The following is a 9,714-nucleotide window of genomic DNA, read 5'->3' as shown; positions in this document are numbered from 1 at the left end:
ATGACTGTTCAGTATTTCCAGCAAGATTGTTAGACTTCCCAGGAAGAGCATTTTTGCTGCCTTAGCACAGGGACACGATTAGTTGCAAGGCTGAAGACAACGATAAGTACAATTCTCATACCGCGAGTCGAACCCGGGCTGCCTGGGTGAAAACCAGGAATCCTAACCGCTAGACCATATGGGAGACCATGCAGCTTTCCTCTTGTGAGCTCCCTGTCTGCAGCTGATGCGAGGAAGCCAAGACGTTGGTAGCATGGAGCGGCTAAAGCAGAAGGCATTAGAGTAAAGGAAAGAAATGGCCGAGCCAGCCAGGAGTCGAACCTAGAATCTTCTGATCCGTAGTCAGACGCGTTATACATTGCGCCACTAGCCCACAGCAGAGAAGGACAAACAAGTAACACAAAGAGAAAAGGATTAAATGCATTTGCATCCAGTTCTTTCTTGTGTCGATTTCACACTTCAGATGACTTTCAAGTATTTCTTAAAAACAGATTCTTCCTCTCAGTATCAAATAATGTCACAAGAAATTTCATCTTTTTAAGTAGCAATAATGCTTATGAGAATGACAGATGGAAAATCAACTAAAAGTAAATGCTACAGTCTGAAAATACGGAATGCTTCCCAAATCTGTCTGTCATCTATGTTCCTATTGCCAGCCTCCTTTCGGCTTTAGTGCAACAAATGTTTCAGCCCTCTATTGGCTAGTTGAAGAAGTGTTTCAACTAAATGTTTTACAACGGTCTCGACCGATTGGCCAAGCGAGGCGACTGGCCCCGTGTGGTTGGCCAGTGAAACAAGGACCCGCCTGCCCCGCTGACACGCTGGTGTTACAGCACGGACATTCCCTTCGCATCGGTGACGTTTTTGGCTTCGCATCCAGCATCCTAGACAATGCACACATTTATGCCCGAAAAACTGTGTAATTTGAGCAAAATCTCTCGTATTTTTTGGTGTTTTCTTTTTGGCTGTTTCACCACGGGTAAGATATTTTTTTTCTGTACAAATTGCATTTCGTAACCAACAAAAGTTATTTTATGGTAAATGTTCATTTTCTCAAGTAATTCGTTTCATTTTGTGTGTCTGATCTGAATTGTCGGGGACAGTGTTTTTCAGGGGTAACCTGGCACGGCACCACAACCTACGACTGGAGGAAATCGGTGCTGAGATTATTCTTTAGCTTGGCTTACAAATAATAAAAATGTAATAAATATCGTGACACCAAAGTGTGGCAAAATCACATGCAAGGTGACAGCTCCACCTGAGTTGTATGTAATGACTGTTCAGTATTTCCAGCAAGATTGTTAGACTTCCCAGGAAGAGCATTTTTGCTGCCTTAGCACAGGGACACGATTAGTTGCAAGGCTGAAGACAACGATAAGTACAATTCCCATACCGGGAGTCGAACACGGGCCGCCTGGGTGAAAACCAGGAATCCTAACCGCTAGACCATATGGGACACCATGCAGCTTGCCTCTTGTGAGCTCCCTGTCTGCAGCTGATGCGAGGAAGCCAAGACGTTGGTAGCATGGAGCGGCTAAAGCAGAAGGCATTAGAGTAAAGGAAAGAAATGGCCGAGCCAGCCAGGAGTCGAACCTAGAATCTTCTGATCCGTAGTCAGACACGTTATCCATTGCGCCACTGGCCCACAGCAGAGAAGGACAAACAAGTAGCACAAAGAGAAAAGGATTAAATGCATTTGCATCCAGATCTTTCTTGCGTCGATTTCACACTTCAGATGACTTTCAAGTATTTCTTAAAAACAGATTCTTCCTCTCAGTATCAAATAATGTCACAAGAAATTTCATCTTTTTAAGTAGCAATAATGCTTATGAGAATGACAGATGGAAAATCAACTAAAAGTAAATGCTACAGTCTGAAAATACGGAATGCTTCCCAAATCTGTCTGTCATCTATGTTCCTTTTGCCAGCCTCCTTTCGGCTTTAGTGCAACAAATGTTTCAGCCCTCTATTGGCTAGTTGAAGAAGTGTTTCAACTAAATGTTTTACAACGGTCTCGACCGATTGGCCAAGCGAGGCGACTGGCCCCGTGTGGTTGGCCAGTGAAACAAGGACCCGCCTGCCCCGCTGACATGCTGGTGTTACAGCACGGACATTCCCTTCGCATCGGTGACGTTTTTGGCTTCGCATCCAGCATCCTAGACAATGCACACATTTATGCCCGAAAAACTGCGTAATTTGAGCAAAATCTCTCGTATTTTTTGGTGTTTTCTTTTTGGCTGTTTCACCACGGGTAAGATATTTTTTTCTGTACAAATTGCATTTCGTAACCAACAAAAGTTATTTTATGGTAAAAGTTCATTTTCTCAAGTAATTCATTTCATTTTGTGTGTCTGATCTGAATTGTCGGGGACAGTGTTTTTCAGTGGTAACCTGGCACGGCACCACAACCTACGACTGGAGGAAATCGGCGCTGAGATTATTCTTTAGCTTGGCTTAAAAATAATAAAAATGTAATAAATATCGTGACACCAAAGTGTGGCAAAATCACATGCAAGGTGACAGCTCCATCTGAGTTGTATGTAATGACTGGTCAGTATTTCCAGCAAGATTGTTAGACTAACCAGGAAGAGCATTTTTGCTGCCTTAGCACAGGGACACGATTAGTTGCAAGGCTGAAGACAACGATAAGTACAATTCCCATACCACGAGTCGAACCCGGGCCACCTGGGTGAAAACCAGGAATCCTAACCGCTAGACCATATGGGACACCATACAGCTTGCCTCTTGTGAGCTCCCTGTCTGCAGCTGATGCGAGGAAGCCAAGACGTTGGTAGCATGGAGCGGCTAAAGCAGAAGGCATTAGAGTAAAGGAAAGAAATGGCCGAGCCAGCCAGGAGTCGAACCTAGAATATTCCGATTCATAGTCAGACGCGTTATCCATTGCGCAACTGGCCCACAGCATCGAAGGACAAACAAGTAACACGAAGAGAAGAGGATTAAATGCATTTGCATCCAGTTCTTTCTTGTGTCGATTTCACACTTCAGATGACTTTCAAGTATTTCTTAAAAACAGATTCTTCCTCTCAGTATGAAATAATGTCACAAGAAATTTCATCTTTTTAAGTAGCAATAATGCTTATGAGAATGACAGATGGAAAATCAACTAAAAGTAAATGCTACAGTCTGAAAATACGGAATGCTTCCCAAATCTGTCTGTCATCTATGTTCCTTTTGCCAGCCTCCTTTCGGCTTTAGTGCAACAAATGTTTCAGCCCCCTATTGGCCAGTTGAAGAAGTGTTTCAACTAAATGTTTTACAACGGTCTCGACCAAATGGCCAAGCGAGCCGACTAGCCCCGTGTGGTTGGCCAGTGAAACAAGGACCCCGCCTGCCCCGCTGACACGCTGGTGTTGCAGCACGGACATTCCCTTCGCATCGGTGACGTTTTTGGCTTCGCATCCAGCATCCTAGACAATGCACACATTTAAGGCCGAAAAACTGCTAAATTTGAGCAAATTCTCTCGTATTTTTTGTGTTTTATTTTTGGCTGTTTCACCAGGGGAAAGATTTTTTTTTTCTGTACAAATTGCATTTCGTAACCAACAAAGTTATTTTATGGTAAAAGTTCATTTTCTCAAGTAATTCATTTCATTGTGTGTGTCTGATCTGAATTGTCGGGGACAGTGTTTTTCAGTGGTAACCTGGCACGGCACCACAACCTACGACTGGAGGAAATCGGCGCTGAGATTATTCTTTAGCTTGGCTTAAAAATAATAAAAATATAATAAATATCGTGACACCAAAGTGTGGCAAAATCACATGCAAGGTGACAGCTCCACCTGAGTTGTATGTAATGACTGGTCAGTATTTCCAGCAAGATTGTTAGACTTCCCAGGAAGAGCATTTTTGCTGCCTTAGCACAGGGACACGATTAGTTGCAATGCTGCAGACAACGATAAGTACAATGCCCATACCGGGAGTCAAACCCGGGCGAAAACCAGGAATCCTAACCGCTAGACCATATGGGACACCATGCAGCTTGCCTCTTGTGAGCTCCCTGTCTGCAGCTGATGCGAGGAAGCCAAGACGTTGGTAGCATGGAGCGGCTAAAGCAGAAGGCATTAGAGTAAAGGAAAGAAATGGCCGAGCCAACCAGGAGTCGAACCTAGAATATTCCGATTCATAGTCAGACGCGTTATCCATTGCGCCACTGGCCCACAGCATCGAAGGACAAACAAGTAACACGAAGAGAAGAGGATTAAATGCATTTGCATCCAGTTCTTTCTTGTGTCGATTTCACACTTCAGATGACTTTCAAGTATTTCTTAAAAACAGATTCTTCCTCTCAGTATCAAATAATGTCACAAGAAATTTCATCTTTTTAAGTAGCAATAATGCTTATGAGAATGACAGATGGAAAATCAACTAAAAGTAAATGCTACAGTCTGAAAATACGGAATGCTTCCCAAATCTGTCTGTCATCTATGTTCCTTTTGCCAGCCTCCTTTCGGCTTTAGTGCAACAAATGTTTCAGCCCCCTATTGGCCAGTTGAAGAAGTGTTTCAACTAAATGTTTTACAATGGTCTCGACCAAATGGCCAAGCGAGCCGACTAGCCCCGTGTGGTTGGCCAGTGAAACAAGGACCCCGCCTGCCCCGCTGACACGCTGGTGTTGCAGCACGGACATTCCCTTCGCATCGGTGACGTTTTTGGCTTCGCATCCAGCATCCTAGACAATGCACACATTTAAAGCCGAAAAACTGCTAAATTTGAGCAAATTCTCTCGTATTTTTTGTGTTTTCTTTTTGGCTGTTTCACCAGGGGTAAGATATTTTTTTTCTGTACAAATTGCATTTCGTAACCAACAAAGTTATTTTATGGTAAAAGTTCATTTTCTCAAGTAATTCATTTCATTTTGTGTGTCTGATCTGAATTGTCGGGGACAGTGTTTTTCAGTGGTAACCTGGCACGGCACCACAACCTACGACTGGAGGAAATCGGCGCTGAGATTATTCTTTAGCTTGGCTTAAAAATAATAAAAATGTAATAAATATCGTGACACCAAAGTGTGGCAAAATCACATGCAAGGTGACAGCTCCACCTGAGTTGTATGTAATGACTGGTCAGTATTTCCAGCAAGATTGTTAGACTTCCCAGGAAGAGCATTTTTGCTGCCTTAGCACAGGGACACGATTAGTTGCAATGCTGCAGACAACGATAAGTACAATGCCCATACTGGGAGTCAAACCTGGGCGAAAACCAGGAATCCTAAACGCTAGACTATATGGGACACCATGCAGCTTGCCTCTTGTGAGCTCCCTGTCTGCAGCTGATGCGATGAAGCCAAGACGTTGGTAGCATGGAGCGGCTAAAGTAGACGGCATTAGAGTAAAGGAAAGAAATGGCCGAGCCAGCCAGGAGTCGAACCTAGAATCTTCTGATCCGTAGTCAGACGCGTTATCCATTGCGCCACTGGCCCACAGCAGAGAAGGACAAACAAGTAGCACAAAGAGAAAAGGATTAAATGCATTTGCATCCAGATCTTTCTTGCGTCGATTTCACACTTCAGATGACTTTCAAGTATTTCTTAAAAACAGATTCTTCCTCTCAGTATCAAATAATGTCACAAGAAATTTCATCTTTTTAAGTAGCAATAATGCTTATGAGAATGACAGATGGAAAATCAACTAAAAGTAAATGCTACAGTCTGAAAATACGGAATGCTTCCCAAATCTGTCTGTCATCTATGTTCCTTTTGCCAGCCTCCTTTCGGCTTTAGTGCAACAAATGTTTCAGCCCTCTATTGGCTAGTTGAAGAAGTGTTTCAACTAAATGTTTTACAACGGTCTCGACCGATTGGCCAAGCGAGGCGACTGGCCCCGTGTGGGTGGCCAGTGAAACAAGGACCCCGCCTGCCCCGCTGACACGCTGGTGTTACAGCACGGACATTCCCTTCGCATCGGTGACGTTTTTGGCTTCGCATCCAGCATCCTAGACAATGCACACATTTATGCCCGAAAAACTGCGTAATTTGAGCAAAATCTCTCGTATTTTTTGGTGTTTTCTTTTTGGCTGTTTCACCAGGGGTAAGATATTTTTTTCTGTACAAATTGCATTTCGTAACCAACAAAGTTATTTTATGGTAAAAGTTCATTTTCTCAAGTAATTCATTTCATTTTGTGTGTCTGATCTGAATTGTCGGGGACAGTGTTTTTCAGTGGTAACCTGGCACGGCACCACAACCTACGACTGGAGGAAATCGGTGCTGAGATTATTCTTTAGCTTGGCTTAAAAATAATAAAAATGTAATAAATATCGTGACACCAAAGTGTGGCAAAATCACATGCAAGGTGACAGCTCCACCTGAGTTGTATGTAATGACTGGTCAGTATTTCCAGCAAGATTGTTAGACTTCCCAGGAAGAGCATTTTTGCTGCCTTAGCACAGGGACACGATTAGTTGCAATGCTGCAGACAACGATAAGTACAATGCCCATACCGGGAGTCAAACCCGGGCGAAAACCAGGAATCCTAACCGCTAGACCATATGGGACACCATGCAGCTTGCCTCTTGTGAGCTCCCTGTCTGCAGCTGATGCGAGGAAGCCAAGACGTTGGTAGCATGGAGCGGCTAAAGCAGAAGGCATTAGAGTAAAGGAAAGAAATGGCCGAGCCAGCCAGGAGTCGAACCTAGAATATTCCGATTCATAGTCAGACGCATTATCCATTGCGCAACTGGCCCACAGCATCGAAGGACAAACAAGTAACATGAAGAGAAGAGGATTAAATGCATTTGCATCCAGTTCTTTCTTGTGTCGATTTCACACTTCAGATGACTTTCAAGTATTTCTTAAAAACAGATTCTTCCTCTCAGTATCAAATAATGTCACAAGAAATTTCATCTTTTTAAGTAGCAATAATGCTTATGAGAATGACAGATGGAAAATCAACTAAAAGTAAATGCTACAGTCTGAAAATACGGAATGCTTCCCAAATCTGTCTGTCATCTATGTTCCTTTTGCCAGCCTCCTTTCGGCTTTAGTGCAACAAATGTTTCAGCCCCCTATTGGCCAGTTGAAGAAGTGTTTCAACTAAATGTTTTACAATGGTCTCGACCAAATGGCCAAGCGAGCCGACTAGCCCCGTGTGGTTGGCCAGTGAAACAAGGACCCGCCTGCCCCGCTGACACGCTGGTGTTGCAGCACGGACATTCCCTTCGCATCGGTGACGTTTTTGGCTTCGCATCCAGCATCCTAGACAATGCACACATTTAAGGCCGAAAAACTGCTAAATTTGAGCAAATTCTCTCGTATTTTTTGTGTTTTCTTTTTGGCTGTTTCACCAGGGGTAAGATATTTTTTTTCTGTACAAATTGCATTTCGTAACCAACAAAGTAATTTTATGGTAAAAGTTCATTTTCTCAAGTAATTCATTTCATTTTGTGTGTCTGATCTGAATTGTCGGGGACAGTGTTTTTCAGTGGTAACCTGGCACGGCACCACAACCTACGACTGGAGGAAATCGGCGCTGAGATTATTCTTTAGCTTGGCTTAAAAATAATAAATATGTAATAAATATCGTGACACCAAAGTGTGGCAAAATCACATGCAAGGTGACAGCTCCACCTCAGTTGTATGTAATGGCTGGTCAGTATTTCCAGCAAGATTGTTAGACTTCCCAGGAAGAGCATTTTTGCTGCCTTAGCACAGGGACACGATTAGTTGCAATGCTGCAGACAACGATAAGTACAATGCCCATACCGGGAGTCAAACCTGGGCGAAAACCAGGAATCCTAAACGCTAGACTATATGGGACACCATGCAGCTTGCCTCTTGTGAGCTCCCTGTCTGCAGCTGATGCGAGGAAGCCAAGACGTTGGTAGCATGGAGCGGCTAAAGCAGAAGGCATTAGAGTAAAGGAAAGAAATGGCCGAGCCAGCCAGGAGTCGAACCTAGAATATTCCGATTCATAGTCAGACGCATTATCCATTGCGCAACTGGCCCACAGCATCGAAGGACAAACAAGTAACATGAAGAGAAGAGGATTAAATGCATTTGCATCCAGTTCTTTCTTGTGTCGATTTCACACTTCAGATGACTTTCAAGTATTTCTTAAAAACAGATTCTTCCTCTCAGTATCAAATAATGTCACAAGAAATTTCATCTTTTTAAGTAGCAATAATGCTTATGAGAATGACAGATGGAAAATCAACTAAAAGTAAATGCTACAGTCTGAAAATACGGAATGCTTCCCAAATCTGTCTGTCATCTATGTTCCTTTTGCCAGCCTCCTTTCGGCTTTAGTGCAACAAATGTTTCAGCCCCCTATTGGCCAGTTGAAGAAGTGTTTCAACTAAATGTTTTACAATGGTCTCGACCAAATGGCCAAGCGAGCCGACTAGCCCCGTGTGGTTGGCCAGTGAAACAAGGACCCGCCTGCCCCGCTGACACGCTGGTGTTGCAGCACGGACATTCCCTTCGCATCGGTGACGTTTTTGGCTTCGCATCCAGCATCCTAGACAATGCACACATTTAAGGCCGAAAAACTGCTAAATTTGAGCAAATTCTCTCGTATTTTTTGTGTTTTCTTTTTGGCTGTTTCACCAGGGGTAAGATATTTTTTTTCTGTACAAATTGCATTTCGTAACCAACAAAGTAATTTTATGGTAAAAGTTCATTTTCTCAAGTAATTCATTTCATTTTGTGTGTCTGATCTGAATTGTCGGGGACAGTGTTTTTCAGTGGTAACCTGGCACGGCACCACAACCTACGACTGGAGGAAATCGGCGCTGAGATTATTCTTTAGCTTGGCTTAAAAATAATAAATATGTAATAAATATCGTGACACCAAAGTGTGGCAAAATCACATGCAAGGTGACAGCTCCACCTGAGTTGTATGTAATGGCTGGTCAGTATTTCCAGCAAGATTGTTAGACTTCCCAGGAAGAGCATTTTTGCTGCCTTAGCACAGGGACACGATTAGTTGCAATGCTGCAGACAACGATAAGTACAATGCCCATACCGGGAGTCAAACCTGGGCGAAAACCAGGAATCCTAAACGCTAGACTATATGGGACACCATGCAGCTTGCCTCTTGTGAGCTCCCTGTCTGCAGCTGATGCGAGGAAGCCAAGACGTTGGTAGCATGGAGCGGCTAAAGCAGAAGGCATTAGAGTAAAGGAAAGAAATGGCCGAGCCAGCCAGGAGTCGAACCTAGAATCTTCTGATCCGTAGTCAGACGCGTTATCCATTGCGCCACTGGCCCACAGCAGAGAAGGACAAACAAGTAGCACAAAGAGAAAAGGATTAAATGCATTTGCATCCAGATCTTTCTTGCGTCGATTTCACACTTCAGATGACTTTCAAGTATTTCTTAAAAACAGATTCTTCCTCTCAGTATCAAATAATGTCACAAGAAATTTCATCTTTTTAAGTAGCAATAATGCTTATGAGAATGACAGATGGAAAATCAACTAAAAGTAAATGCTACAGTCTGAAAATACGGAATGCTTCCCAAATCTGTCTGTCATCTATGTTCCTTTTGCCAGCCTCCTTTCGGCTTTAGTGCAACAAATGTTTCAGCCCTCTATTGGCTAGTTGAAGAAGTGTTTCAACTAAATGTTTTACAACGGTCTCGACCGATTGGCCAAGCGAGGCGACTGGCCCCGTGTGGGTGGCCAGTGAAACAAGGACCCGCCTGCCCCGCTGACACGCTGGTGTTACAGCACGGACATTCCCTTCGCATCGGTGACGTT

The 9,714-nt window shown here is 43.5% G+C and overlaps 5 non-coding genes across 5 annotated transcripts; all 5 read right to left on the bottom strand.

Annotated features, from left to right (window-relative positions):
• Nucleotides 1–1,384: 1,384 nt before the first annotated feature.
• Nucleotides 1,385–1,456, bottom strand: trnae-uuc (transfer RNA glutamic acid (anticodon UUC)). Its single transcript has one exon. It is a non-coding gene; the product is annotated as a tRNA-Glu (tRNA).
• A 116-nt stretch (nt 1,457–1,572) lies between these two features.
• On the bottom strand, nt 1,573–1,645 carry trnar-acg (transfer RNA arginine (anticodon ACG)). The gene has a single exon. It is a non-coding gene; the product is annotated as a tRNA-Arg (tRNA).
• Nucleotides 1,646–2,655: 1,010 nt separating this feature from the next.
• On the bottom strand, nt 2,656–2,727 carry trnae-uuc (transfer RNA glutamic acid (anticodon UUC)). The gene has a single exon. It is a non-coding gene; the product is annotated as a tRNA-Glu (tRNA).
• A 2,640-nt stretch (nt 2,728–5,367) lies between these two features.
• trnar-acg (transfer RNA arginine (anticodon ACG)) lies at nt 5,368–5,440 on the bottom strand. Its single transcript has one exon. It is a non-coding gene; the product is annotated as a tRNA-Arg (tRNA).
• A 3,711-nt stretch (nt 5,441–9,151) lies between these two features.
• trnar-acg (transfer RNA arginine (anticodon ACG)) lies at nt 9,152–9,224 on the bottom strand. The gene has a single exon. It is a non-coding gene; the product is annotated as a tRNA-Arg (tRNA).
• Nucleotides 9,225–9,714: the final 490 nt, after the last annotated feature.

Source organism: Brienomyrus brachyistius, chromosome 4, assembly GCF_023856365.1.
Source record: "Brienomyrus brachyistius isolate T26 chromosome 4, BBRACH_0.4, whole genome shotgun sequence".
NCBI classification, from domain to species: domain Eukaryota; kingdom Metazoa; phylum Chordata; class Actinopteri; order Osteoglossiformes; family Mormyridae; genus Brienomyrus; species Brienomyrus brachyistius.
The sequence above is the reverse complement of the archived record's forward strand: the minus strand, read 5'-3'. Positions and strand labels throughout refer to the sequence as shown.